This window comes from Anas acuta, chromosome 4 (genome assembly GCF_963932015.1).
Source record: "Anas acuta chromosome 4, bAnaAcu1.1, whole genome shotgun sequence".
Taxonomy (NCBI): domain Eukaryota; kingdom Metazoa; phylum Chordata; class Aves; order Anseriformes; family Anatidae; genus Anas; species Anas acuta.
Genome location: NC_088982.1, coordinates 71,734,178 through 71,748,141, shown reverse-complemented (window position 1 = coordinate 71,748,141; position 13,964 = coordinate 71,734,178). Strand labels below are relative to the sequence as shown.

The following is a 13,964-nucleotide window of genomic DNA, read 5'->3' as shown; positions in this document are numbered from 1 at the left end:
CTCTAAAAGCATGCATCTCCAGCACTTGTTTTGAGAAATGTGCTGATCTCCTCAAGAGGTGGCAGCTGGAGTCCGTGATGAGTTTGGGTGAGAAGAGGAAAATGGCTGGAAGGTCATCCCGTCCAGCTCCCCTTCTCCACGCAGAGTCAGCTGGAGATGGCTGCCCAGAACCACGTCCAGTTGGGTTTTGAGGATCTCCAAGGATGGAGACTGCACAACCTCTCTGAGCAACCCATTCCAGTGTTTAACCACCCTCACAATAAATTTCATATCATGTTTTAATTGAATTTCCTGTATTTCCGTATTTTCTGTACTTCTGTCTCTGTGTTCTTTACTCCCCCTCACCCAGATTTATACAGATTGATAAGATTCCCCCTGCACCTTCTCCTCTTGAGGCTAAAGAAGCTCAGAGCCCCAATCTTCGTACTTCTTCCCAGCTCTTCCTGTTCACGAGCATTTAAATGTTGATTTGAGATGAGGAGGAAATTGTATTTTGGTTGTGATTCACAGCTGGGCTTGGTCCATGTGAGAAAGGAGCAATATAAAATTATGGTACAACTATTGCTTGGGGCACATTTTGTTTTTCCACCACTATAGCTTAGACTGGAGAGGGTATTTTGTCCTGACTTCTCATATCAGTGGCTCCTTCCTAACTTAGTGCTACACACACCAAGAGATCTTTTGCCTCACCTCCCTTGTGCTGTCTCTCTCTCTCCTCTCCTTTGCTGTGGGATTAGTCCACGAGGCGCTGTGACGGTGGCACTACTCAGCTCCTAATCCAGCCGGCACAGCTCACCGTGGCTGTGCAGAAAGAGCCACAAGGTTTAGCAACCACTGCTTAATTCCTCAGGAGCCCCGGGCATGCATTCAGGTTGCCTCCTGATGCTGGCACCCGGAGGTGTTGACACATCTTCACGGCTGTCGCTCTCCCTGCCAGCTACAGCCGAGTCGGCGAGGGTGCGCGGGAGGAGGAGACGGAGCAGGACTGCAGAAATATCCCCTCGGCCGGCCAGCCAGCCGGAGATTCAGAGCACACAGATCGCAGATGGTGCAGTAATCTCAGCACTGGCCAAACCCGGAGCCTGAGCAATATTTATATGGAGATGAGCAGATATTGCAGGCTGCCAATGTGGCAGCGAAGTGGGCCAATATTGAGGCTTGCCCAGGGACGGGCACGCTGCCCCACACTGCCACCTGCTAAGATCGTTCACGCCAGAAATGTAAGTAATCCCAGGAAGGCAGGGTGATGGGGGATCAAGTCCTTAGTCAAAACCAGAAAAAACCACCCAAATCCACCTGGCAGGAACCCCTCAGCTGTTAACCTGCAGACTCCACGCTGCGGAGGTTGGAGCACGAGGGATGCGAGCTACTCCCCGTGCTCCTGCCTCCCCTCGTGTATGAAAACAGACCCTTCGTACTGCCCAAAGTTGCATGGCCTTCAGTTCTCTCTCATTTTGTGTGGGTTTTGTTAAACACTTTTAGAATCCTTTCTTTTTTTTTCCTTTTTTTCTTCTGGGGCCAACAGGGATGTGGCTTGCAGATTAGTACCACTGTTAGCTCCCTTTAATAGGGCTTTTCTTATCCCATTTAAGTAGAATAAAGAAGCTTCATTTGTTAGCTTAAAAAAAAATCAAGACTTTAATTCTTGATCATTGCTCCCAAGAGGACCCAGTTGGAGTTCTCTCATCATCACTGATCAAGTCGGAACTTTTTTTGTTTGCTATTCAATTTCATTTGCTTTCATCATTTCAGAGCACTAACAGGCTTTCAGCCCTGCTGAAACAGAGGATGGGGCTTCAGCTGTACTGCAGCGAAGTCCCTGTAGCAATGGAAAACTGCTACATAGCACTTGGCTCTGCTCTCCCTTCCGTCAAATTTGCATTTTCGAGGAATTCAAATTAACCTGCCAACTATCGGACTCACGGTGACAACACTTCCTCCTTGTGTATTACTTATTTGTTGTGGAGAGAAAGCCAGCCGATTGCTCTCATTTCTCTGCCGAAGACCCAAAGCAGGAGTGCACCCACCAGGAGCTCTTTGCCACCCAGAACGACCCATGCACACTGCTCCTTGGTGTGAGGCTCCACCTCGGAACAGGTGATACCACCCAAATGCCCCAGATTTTCATGGATTTTCATTGCTCAGGGGCTGCAGCCAGCTTGTGGTTTCTCCCTGCAGGGCTGGACTGTGGGAAGAGAGCTCCCTGCACCTTTCCAGGGTACTGGAGCAGCTGTAATTTGAAACATAGAATACTCTTTTATTTTATTTTATTTTATTTTATTTTATTTTATTTTATTTTATTTTATTTTATTTTATTTTATTTTATTTTATTTTATTTTATTTTATTTTATTTTATTTTTTTTTACCCCAAGCAGTTCCCAGTTAATGCGCAGATGGAAACCACGCTGACGGTCTGTGGGAGAGGATCCTTTCTTGGCAAAGGGCAGGTTACTGCTTTCCTGAAATGCCATAAGAGCTCTAATCGCAGGGTGTCTTTTTTAAAACCCCAGGTCCCCATTCTGGGAGCTCCGATTTGAACCGACGGGTGAGTGCTGCTGGAATGTAAACCCGGCATTTCGTGGAGATCATGATGCAGAAGATACTGACGAAGATCCTACTTTTGTAAAAATGACCTAATTTTACATCCAAGGGATTGAGAATTAACTTCTGCAGAGGGAGCCTCTCACAGTTCAGCTGTCACAGGGAGGAGAGAACTTAGAAACAGCAGTTTTCATCCTTAAGCTCCATGATGAAGATGATGTTACAGCGGGAAACTGTCATTTTAAAAACTATGTGGTCATGCAGTTTACGGGTGTGAATCCCCTGCTGTTCCTGTTGAGATTAAAGTGCTACACACCTTTGAATGTCAAAAATTTTATTCTGAAAGGACGAGGGGAGCCTGGACAATCCTAGTTTCATACACCTTAGGTTTAAACATTTTAGACGTCTTTTTTTTTTTTTTTCCTCAAATTTTCCTGTCTATAAAATAAAAACAAACTTTGATTGTCCATTGTGATTTTTGAGATAATTGGCTGCAAATAATTACTGTGCAAAAAATTACTTTGCAAATAATTACTTAGAAAGCCTTCAGAGATCTTCAGATGATAAATGGTAGAAAAAATACAGGGTATGGTCATCTCTTCTATCTTTTTTTTTCTCTTAGCATCACTATGACTTGTGGCATTCCCCTATGTTTTTCCACAGATATCGCCAAAGGAGGAATGACGTTGCCAAGGAATCACATTGCCAGAGAATGTTTTTAAAGTCAAGAGGCAGATTTTCCTCCGAGTTCTTTTTTTATGAGATAAGTGCATTGTCATTCCAGTTCCCAGGCATGACTGGTACGACTAATTGCTCTTTCATCCACTGAAATGTGAGATGATTAGGTGAGGGCTGAATGCAAAGGGCCTTTGCCATGTTATGTGCACTGGGCAGGTTCCACATGACATCACCCTGTCCCAGGAGTATTCTGGGCTGTTGTAAAAGGTTGGTTATTAATTGGGTTATTAATAGAACAGGTTTTCCCTAAGTGTTTTCAGGGGATTGGATGTTTAATCCACGGCAATTTTGCCTTCATCTGCACAACCTGCAAATAATGGATAAAGTAAATATGTCAAAAAGCACACTGTCAAGCTTGGCAAATGAAAACGCTTTCTGAACTGCACATATGGGCTAAAAAGGTTATGATTTCCATGGGGTAAATCAGATGAATTGTGTTGGGAATCAGATGAATATTCTGTTGGGAATAACTGCAGTTCAGATTTTCTTCTGCAGATGGATCCATCCTCAATAGAGGGCAGTAGAGGATGAGAATGTAACTGTTGATCTACTCACTTTGTTGTGCTCAGACCAATTCTTTAATATTATTTTAACAGGCTTCAAAACGTCCCCTTTTATCTTGAAAAAGGAGGAAGAAAGAGCGTTGGCCATCTGGGAGACACACTGCCAACACCAGCATCCTTCTGTACCACTCACTCAGTCAACGCAACGCCAAATTGTGCTGGGTGGGAGAGTGAAAGCTTGGGAAGAGGGGACATGAAGGTTTTCCTGGAAGGGGAAAGCCACTAGTCCCCTGCCTTCACAAGGGAAAAGTCTTGGCATTACTTCTTCACTGCTGCTACTTGCAGTGGAGCCTACCTCAATATCACTGGAGGGCTTTCATTGTTTATTATCTTGTAGCAGCCCTGGGAAAAAGCACTAAATTCTCTCAGTGAGAACAGATGAACAGGTAGAAACTTTGCCATGCGTGTGCCAGTGTAAGCCTTCTGCCAAAAGCCACAGCAGGCTTCAGCTATCTAGAGGTTTCACGTGAAGCTCGTGCGCTCTGTTGGCATTAACACGGAGGAAAAGCCAAGTACTCCAGCTGGGCACTGGGAAGAGGCCGTGCTGCCCCTCGCAAGCACATGGGAGTTTTGGCAGGGCTAGCCCTTGGCGAGGCAGGATGACTGCTGTGCTTCGGAAAGGGAGAGGGAGCAAGGAGTTGAGACAAGGCTGGGAAAGGAAGCCAGAGCCGGCTGAGGGAAGAGCCGGGACGTCAAGGGGTTGGGGCACAGCCAGGATGGGAAAGGACAAGGCAGAGCAAACCTGTGAGCAGCCAGCTGAATGTATTGAAGCCTAGATCCAGAGCTAAATACCATGCTGGAGACCCTACCTGTTGCTTGAAACTGCAGGAGAGCCATTGACACAAGTTGTGCTCTTGGGGATGAGGCCAGGCCTGTGTACACGCTTGGCTGCTTTACGATGCGTATCACAAAAGCACAACTCAAGCATTAGAGAAATAGCATCCCCCAGGGGAAGCAATGACAGGCTGTAAACACACTTGACTTGTAACATATGACACAAGTCTACATTTTTCTACCTGCCAAGCATGGATATGTCTGGCATCTCAGTGTCCTGTCCTTCGCCTCGAGCTTGCTTCCACAGCTTCATTTCCCCGTTGAAGGTGCCTCTGTCCCTGATCTGCTGCTCCTCTCAGTTCTGCCATGAAGCTGCCCACACCATCTTCACTTAGATCCCCACCTCACAGTCAGGTCTTTAGGTTTTTTAATCATCTGCAGCAATTAAACCCTGCTAGAAACCACCAATACTTCATCCATCCATACAAAGTAAAACTTCTTTCTGCTCTTTATCTTGCTTAAATCCGATTTCTGTTTGATTTTGATTCACCCCTGAGTTTTGGTCATGGTGAAGCCTTATTTCTCAGCATTGTTATGTGCTATGCACAGTACAACACTCCGATGAACAAAATGTATGAGAATTTGAATACAACTACTAAAATGCTCCTGCTGGCTTAGAAGATGGCAGCTATAGGAACGAGGTACATATTGTAGTTTTCTGTTTCTTCTTATTCTCATACAGAATAGCAAACAGCTCCTCTACTAGCCCACATTGCTACCTCAGTATAGGCTGTGTATTCAAGCTTATCTCGCTAATATTGGCTGCAAAACGCAGCAAGTCTACTCAAGTTGACAACAAAAACAAAATCTACTCAAAGAAAATGACCAGGAGGAAAAGTCTGTTGTGAATTTGGATGAGAGAGTTCAAAGAATTTGAGGTTTCAAAGGGAAGGACTTTTTGGTCCAGAACATGTCTTGCAGAAGTCACAAATGCTGGGTCTCAACTCAGTTTAGAGGCAGATAACGAAAGGCCCTTGGAAGATAGATAAGAAGGCGAAGGAAAAAGTTGGTTCACAGGGATAAGGAACAGGATGTCCATGCAGAAGAGTTTCCAGTGGGATCTGCCAGCAATGTAAGATGGGGTAGGACAAGAATGAGTCCTAATCCCCAAACTCACAGCAGTCACCGCAGATGGGCATTTTTCCTTAAAATCAAACAAGCAAACAAACCACCACTTAGTAAAGATTTCTGGACAGGTATCTGCCTGCATCAGTCGGAATTCTTCTTGTCCTTCTCTTGCATAAAATCCTATGTGTCAAGCTTACACGGGCTGCACTTAAAACCATAATAATCCCAACCCTCCCCTAAATAGCTCGCTCTTCTGTAAATGGCAGTGTCATGATGGCCAGAAGGTTCACTAGGGAGAGAAGTAAGACATCGCTGTCTTCCCACTCCCCGGTGGCTGAGCTCCTCTGCCTTATGGCTAACCTACTGCAGCAGCTCTGTTCAAAGCTGAAGAACTCCCGCTGGTGATGCTAGCACACTTGGGTCCCAGCGATGAGAGCCGCCTTCTGCAGATGTATCAGCGCAGCCAGCTCAATAGCACATTTTCCCGGGAGGTGATAAGACTGGTTGGGACAGTAAATAATTAGCTTTTCTGCCTTTGGCTATAGAAACGATTATGAATTTTTAAGCAATGAGAATGATTGAAGCCATTTCTGTTTGCTTTCTTTTAGTTGTGTTGCAAAGTTTAGCTTCAAGAAGGAAAATACCCTCAGAGGAGGTTGACAGACAGGTGGGAAAATACAAAGATGCCAAGAGATCAGAAGTAAGTCAGCGAGCATTAAAAGCTGGGGAAGAAAGTCTTGATAAAAGGGGGTGGCTTTCATAACAAAGTAATATCTTTCTTGTTCAGTCCTTCCTTTATCTGATAACAGGCTATTCCCCAAGAAAGTTGGCTCCTGGGAAGTTAGTTTCAAGCAGAAACTGAACATGAAAGTTCATTTTTTGGCAGAAGTTGCTTTCTCTTTAATTTATTTATTTTTGTAAATTTATCCCAATCTTCTTTTTAATTAACAGGATGCTGAAAGATACTGTAGAGAGGAGTTGTCTCTATTAAGACACAGATAGGATTTAATCTCAGAAGTCTACTGCCTCCCCCATGGCCTGCTCAGGGCTGCCCGGGTATGCTTCCTCTTCTGAAGGCACTTCTGCCTCCAGGACTCTTGTCCTCCCGGGCAGCCTGGCACTAAAGTGTCCCCTGATGCCACATGTGACATTGGCCCTTACCAGCTTGGCATGGCAACAAACCAAGGAGTACTTCAGGTTTTGCACACAATGTCTCACACTTGCTAGCTTTGTGTCTGTCCTTCTTGACTGAAATCAATATTGGTAATAATAAATACACCAGCAATTAAATATAAATAAATCTGAATTCCCTGGAAAGTGCTTGTAAGGCAAAAACATAATGGAAGGACATTTTCTGAGGGCTTGCTGTCTACCTCCTGTATTGCCTAAACGTGCTTTTAAAAACCTTACTCAAAGATTCATTTTTTTTCCCACTTTGTCTTTGACCCACCACCTCCCTGTGCCAGAAGGCACCTTTCCCCGGCTCGAGCACAACTGCTGTTATACAGGCACAGCCAAAACCTTCCTCTTTCTGCTGCTGCCAAGGGAACTGCAAATCAGACCATGCAACGGCTCTTGGCACGCACTGAGGAGCCCGATACCATGGCGCGAGATGAACGTGCATTGAAAACTTCCTCAAGGTGGCAGTGAGGGCCCAGAACAATTGGCCTACCGTGATGGCTTTTAAAATATGCGACTGTTATCCCATCATGACACCACGAGCCGTTTTCAGTGCTGGAAAGACCGGAATTGGGTTTGATTGAGGGTTGGGGATTTCTACCATACTACTCGGAAAAGCTGAGTGGGGCTCCTCCAAGTACTGCAAGAGAAAGACCAGGAAACAATTCCTACGGCAGCAAAATATCCAGAGAAAAGAAAAAATAAATAAATAAAAAAGAAGGAAAAAAAAAAAAAAAAAAAAAAAAGAAGAAAAAAGAAAGAAGAAAAAAAAAAAAAAGAAAAAAAAGGGGGGGGGGATCATAGCTAAAAGTATAACTTAAAATGTCTTTGCCGCAGATTGCATTGATTTATTTTTGTCCTCCTCGCAGTGGCCATGGAGTACAAATGATGACAGTCCTCTTTAAAGCAGCTGTTTACATATTGAAAAACTCATACTTTTTCCCCATAGTCCGTTTTCTCTAGACTAAACAAACTTGGTTCCTTCAACATTTCCTCATCACTCATGTTTTATAAACCTTTTATCATTCCTGTTGCTTTCTTCTGGACAGTCTCCAATTTGTATACATCCTCAGTTCTGCTGGGCCATTCTTGGTCATGGCTGACAATCTGTCCCCAAGAAAAATGTCACACTTCTGGCTGAGATGCTAGAGATCTGTTTCCAGATTCAACATTTTTCTGTGGTAGGCATTTTACTTATAAATAAGCGTTTTAGCTTTTGTTAATACCAATAAATATACAAAAGAAATCAAGCAAAACACAACAAAATCCAGCATTCCTGAAGGTGACATGTCAATATTGCACTTCGGTGGCTGTTGTCCTTGTAAAATGTTGACGTACGTTCCTTCACGCTGTCTCTGTGTAGCAGCATGACTGTTGAGGCAATCGGGGTGCTGCAGCTAGCAACTCTTGTAGAAGAGCCTAGTACAAGTTAGTGTAATTAAAGTCAGCATTCAAAGCATTTCAAATAATCAAAAGACCAGCCAGCCCCCAAATATAGGCAGAATCAAAGAGTCTGGTGCAGAAAGAAACCCAGTGACCCTGAAGGCATGAGCAACCAACCCAAAGAGATTAAATGCCAACTGAGGGAAATGGGGGAGGAACTAATGGCATCAACAGTGGAATAACAAACAAATTCAGGAGACTTCAAAAAGTGAATAATTGGGCTACCAAATTATATATGTTCTATAAGCATTTGGACTAAGAAGAAGTCTATGTGGTTGGGGTGCCCAGGCTTGGTTTAATTCCCCATCAAGGAAGGCAGTGGGAGTTTCCTTCTCGATATCAGTCATGGCAGCCAGCAAGCACCAGGGTAGTTTTGAATGGCCCCACATTCACTGTCAAACCAGGAACACTCTCTCCTCTTCTCGTTAATCTTGAAAATGGGTTTGTACACTGAAATGTTCATCCGTTTTATACACCAGCGTCAGCTGGTCCCTACAAACCTCAACACATCACTGCCCTTAAGCCATGATAATGCTATGGTGAGGTTGCACAAAATACTCAGCAAAATATAGTCTGCTGCTCATCCTCACAGCTGGTTAGAGCTCTTATTGAATGCCCAGCCTCCTTGGCTTCAACTTCCACGCGAATTCATGGATTCCCCAACTGTTCAGTAAGCTGAGCAACACTTCCATCAGCCATACATTGGCTCTGTCTGTGTTTCTAATAACTTTAGGAGAGAAGCAGAAACTCCTCATTGTCTGCGTGATGGAGTTCTCTTAAATGGTAGACCTGGGACCAACTCATCCTAAGGGTAAGGCCAGCAAAAAAAAAAAAAAAAAAAAGAATTTGGTCCAATTAATTTAACAGGCTGTCAGCCTAATGTTTGTTTAACCAATGTGGATGAGAGTAAAATTCCCCCACAGCCCCTTTTAAACACCTCAACTAAGAAAATAATCTTGAGTATGGTAAAGAGCATGTTGATATCCCAAGGGAATAGAGAAAGTGCAACAACAGAGCGCCTTATACAGAAGGGGGAGTGTTAAGCATATTTAAACCAAACATTTCTTTCCCTTTCCTTTGGGATAAAACTATTTCCCATAGAAACTAAGGCTGTGCCCCTACATGTGTAGCCCGGGGAGAGATGCTTTGATGTGAAAGAGAATCCTGGTAAAGTACCGGATGCAGAAGCCAATGTGGAAATAGGAGGGACTTCCAGAAGCAGGAAAAAGCATTGTCCCAGAGGGGCTTCTATCACCCCCCCAGGTCATCACTCAGACTGTCTGGCTAGTTTCCTCCTGCCGGTCACTGTGCTGCAAGGAAAGTCCTGTATTAGACATGGGGCAAAAGTTTATAACTTTTCCCTTACTTTAGGCAGCTGACAAAGTGAAAATGTGAGATTTTATGGCATAATGTGGATGTAAAAACTAAAGTGAGCATCTCATGAATTATGAACCAAACTCTGCTTTCAGGTGTACCACAGATGGAGACTCCATAGGTATTTCAGCAAAGCAGGAATGCCATAAATTGGATTTAATCTGGGGAAAACGGGAGAGCAATTTCTCTCTGCAAGCTTTTGGAAGGAATACAAATAAAGGAATGAGAATATTAGCATGAAATTCTTATGAGTGCACACTCTTATGAGCTATGTGGTAGGATACAGGGAACGTGCACACGAAGTGCTTGAAATTTCCTCCTTCCATTGGTCTCAAAGGCACATGATGCCGGGGGACCTGTCTGTGTGTAAACACTTGCCTGGTAATCCAGGACTGACAGCCCATGGTGAGCCTGTTCTGGAAAATAACGTCGTGCTTTTTCTGTCTTGTTCTTTTGAAGAGCCTGCCATTACTGCCTCCTTCCTGCACCCCTCACTGAGATCAGTGCTGGTGGTTGCCCGAAACTCAAACAGAGAGCTTAGGGAGAGCGCTGCTAGTGCCATCACGTCACACACAGGTAGCAGAAGTTCTGCTCATGAGCAGCTTCTGGTCACATGCAGAGTCTGCTCAGCAGCAGCAAAAAAGAAATATCCATCATGATCACTTGTCATTGTACAGTAAGTCTGTCCCCCAACCTCCCACCCCCCAAATTTTCATCAACATCAGTGTTCCTGTGGATGCTGCTTCTGAAACAGTGGATAAGCAAATGAAATATCATTGGATCAGAAGAACTTACCCAGGCAAATGGCACTATGATGGCAACTGGTGAGTTTTGCCTCTGTCAGGATTGCAGTGCAAGCGCATGGATAATAAACTGCATCATTTCTTTGCATGCTCTGGGTCACGATGACCCATCAAGTGGGGCACTCCGCAACAATGCATTTGTCAGCACTTCCACTGTGAAGCCTGAGTTGTGAAGGCTTGACACTGCACCCCGGAGTAAAATCTGGCACCTTGTTTTGCACTCAGAACATTGTATTTGTTGAATTACTTAAAGGTATTTCTGTGTTGACTAGAGGGGACTTCCTATCTGTGATCTCTGAGGTTAATGATTCAGGGCTATTTGTTAGGAAGTTAGCACTTAATGCTACCTCACGTAGATTAACCTGCCTTCAACATCTCCTTGCACTGACTAGCTACCAAATACTCTACATGCTCTACCTGGTGTTCCTAAAGCTAAACTGAATATAGGCACATGGGCCTCCAAGCAGCAACATCGCTGTCTGAGGGCACAGGGAGCTGGAGGAGGTTAGGACCCCTGCAAAGCAATCCACAGCATCAGCATCTTCAATGTCACTGCTAAATCTCATCAACATTTCCCTGGGTGGCCAGCTGGCAACTCAAGGTCTTTTGAAATAGTACCGAGAGCCGGGGAAAGCTCCAAATCCTGTTTGAGGAACTGCTCCCGTACAACGACTGGTTTCCTCTATCTCTTTAATGGGAGTAAGAGTACTTTGCTCTTGCATAGGGAGCCCTGAGGTATATTTAATTAATGCTCATTATGAACTCTAAGAGGAGCTTGAGACATAAACATTATTATAGCTTCAAAGCCTAGGGGATCACTCAAGTTTTACTCAGCCCTCTTACGCTGGCAGAGTTCTTACTGACCTCTGGAAAATCCAAGTAGACGGAAGAAAGTCTTCAGAATTTGACCCATAATGTAGCTGTCTCTCACTCCTGGGCTGGCTTTCACTCTAAAACATCCTACATTCTTCGTGCCTCATTTATTCATTGAACTGAGCAGTCATTCAGAGGTGTTGCTCCACCAATAATGGTTCTCACACAAATGCCTGCTCACTATCAAACAGCCTGGCCCTATTAATAATAACTTTAAAGGGAACAGAGAAAGAGGAGACAAGAAGTAGATTCAGTTTAATAAGACTTTTCTTTCACCCAAGTTTTATGTTCTCCTCTTTTATCTTTTTATCAAGGCAACTGTATTCTGAAAAGCCTCAGGGTACAATAAACAACAGAAGGTGATGCAATGGCTGCTCGTTATTGCTTGATGGGTGAATCATCCTGCTAGCTGTTATCTGTATTATTGGAACAGATCACTCGAGGCTTGCATTGAACGTGGCCCACAAAATGCAACACCACAGTCATGTCATGATGTGACACGTCGGTCTCTCTTTCTCGACGAGTTTCCTTTCAATTACGCATAAATAAAGATACGAGAAAGGGTGCACATGGGATATATTAACAATTATACCTGGGCCTTTCTTTTATCGATGCTTGGTTGGTACCAACTGGTCAAATTCTGCAAGCTTTGCACATGTCAGGGAGCAGCTGTTGATGCAAAAAAACCTCCACTGATTCAGCAGGGCATCTCAAATGAGCGAGTGCTCTCCTTTCAGGAGTAGCATTGAGACTTCTACCCCACTCAGCTGCTTTACCCCAAACACCACATCCTATGTAATGTTTACAGTATCTCAAGGTACTCTTTTTTGCTGTGCCTTGTGACTATTGTATTACTGAGACCAAACCAAGAATGCAGTGCTCCCACCAGGGATATCTCGTCAATAAAAAATGCCAATGCAAACATCTCTACCAAGAGCAAAACAACGCCTTTTATCTTTCTCACACACGATGTCTGGTTTACATGAGGACCTCAATAATTAAGACACCTAAATGATACACTTTTGACGCTGGAAACCTAACTTTTGGTGTTTACACAACCTAGCAGCTGTGATATGCTTTTGCTTTGGGTTTTTAATTAGAGTGACCTATTGTCTTTTTACATCTGGACTCCATGAAAACACTTTGGTCCTCCAGGAAGCAGGCAGGGAGGCAGCGAAGTAAATTTGTGACTTTAGGAAGTGCCTGTGCCGAGCTGTCTCTAGTCAGCCTCTGCAAACCAGACCTTGTTTATTCCACAGTATTTTGTGGCATTTTCTCCCTTTGTTTCTTGCAAGTCTGTGTGTGCCATGTCCAAGGCTGAAGCCTTCAGAGTATGAAGTAACAGCTCCAGTACCATCAGCCATCCCCTGGGAGTGGGATGTGGTATTGCGTGGCTACAACCAGACCACATAGTGCCTAGAGGAGAAAGAGGGGCTTACACTTTATGCTGAGCTATCTGTGCAGAAAGAAAACAGGACAGAGATCTCCCCAGCCAGCCCTCCAGACTAGGCTGGGAACTGCAGAAAAGCCTGGGATGGGATTAGGAGGAGCTGCTTGCCGCGGTGTCGGCCACCCGTTCCCTCCCTGCCAAGAGCACGTTCCTAGAGGCTCAGCACAAAGTCCCAGCAGTAGTCTCATCATCCTTTACAAGCCAAACGGAGCCGGTCTGACTCCCCCGTCCCAGGCAGAAACGCTATGGAATAATAGAGAGGGATCCAGGTGGGCACCTTGATCAGCGAGGTACAGCACAGGCTGCATTTGGAAGCCAGAATGTGGCTGTGAGTGTGTGCCTGCAGCTCCTTTTAGCTGCAACCGTGTTTTGAAGGCAGATTTGTCGCTTAGATTTTGATTTGACGCGTAGTGAAGAAGCGAACTTTTCAGTGATAAGCCCTTTCTTCGCCCATTAACATTTCTCATTTTCTTTTGATTTAAAAGATTTACAATGATGGCAACGAACGCTCATGCATTAGGAACAAGCGATGCCACTAAATTCTTACAAAAGAAATGAGAAAGAGACATCCATCGTTGTGATTTGTATTTAGCTCTGCTTTCTCTGTGAAGGAGTGTTTCTGAGATGAAAGAAGTCACTGTTATTGCAAAGCACTCTCCATTTTGAATCCAGAAAGTACAGGAAGCTGAGCAGTCCCTTTGTTCATTCAGCTAATACTACTGCTGGAGACAAAGCAAGTCATGAATCTACATAGTTTTATGTTGATTTTGCTTTCCTTAGACAAAAGCCTTTCTAAGGGGTGGGGTCAGTCAACAAGAACGGAGGAAAAGGGATTTTCAGTTACAGATGTACTGCCTTCTGCGTGCCCTTGGTCAGCTTTCATCTATTTCTCTGCTGTATACATTAGGCTATGGGGAGATCAGTCCAAAGAGAGAGGGAAGGAAATCGCAGAATAATGCTGGCATCCTGGGAGCGACCTTGCCATGAAGATAGGGAAGAGCAAAGCCCCCACTACCCCGATTCACCACCCAGCCCCCCCAGCTGCTGCGTGTTGGGTGTTCGGTAATCATCAAGGACATGGAGTCCCGGCCTCCCCCC

At 44.5% G+C, this 13,964-nt stretch overlaps 1 protein-coding gene and 1 long non-coding RNA gene across 2 annotated transcripts in view; one reads left to right on the top strand and one right to left on the bottom strand.

Annotated features, from left to right (window-relative positions):
- The window catches only part of ETNPPL (ethanolamine-phosphate phospho-lyase), a 397,476-nt gene that overhangs the window by 60,802 nt on the left and 322,710 nt on the right, over nucleotides 1-13,964 (top strand). The window lies entirely within an intron of this gene.
- The window catches only part of LOC137856494 (uncharacterized), an 82,845-nt gene continuing 76,629 nt past the window's right edge, over nucleotides 7,749-13,964 (bottom strand). The window contains exon 3 of the long non-coding RNA XR_011096525.1: nucleotides 7,749-8,342. This is a non-coding gene — a long non-coding RNA (uncharacterized lncRNA). The remainder of the gene's footprint in view (nucleotides 8,343-13,964) is intronic.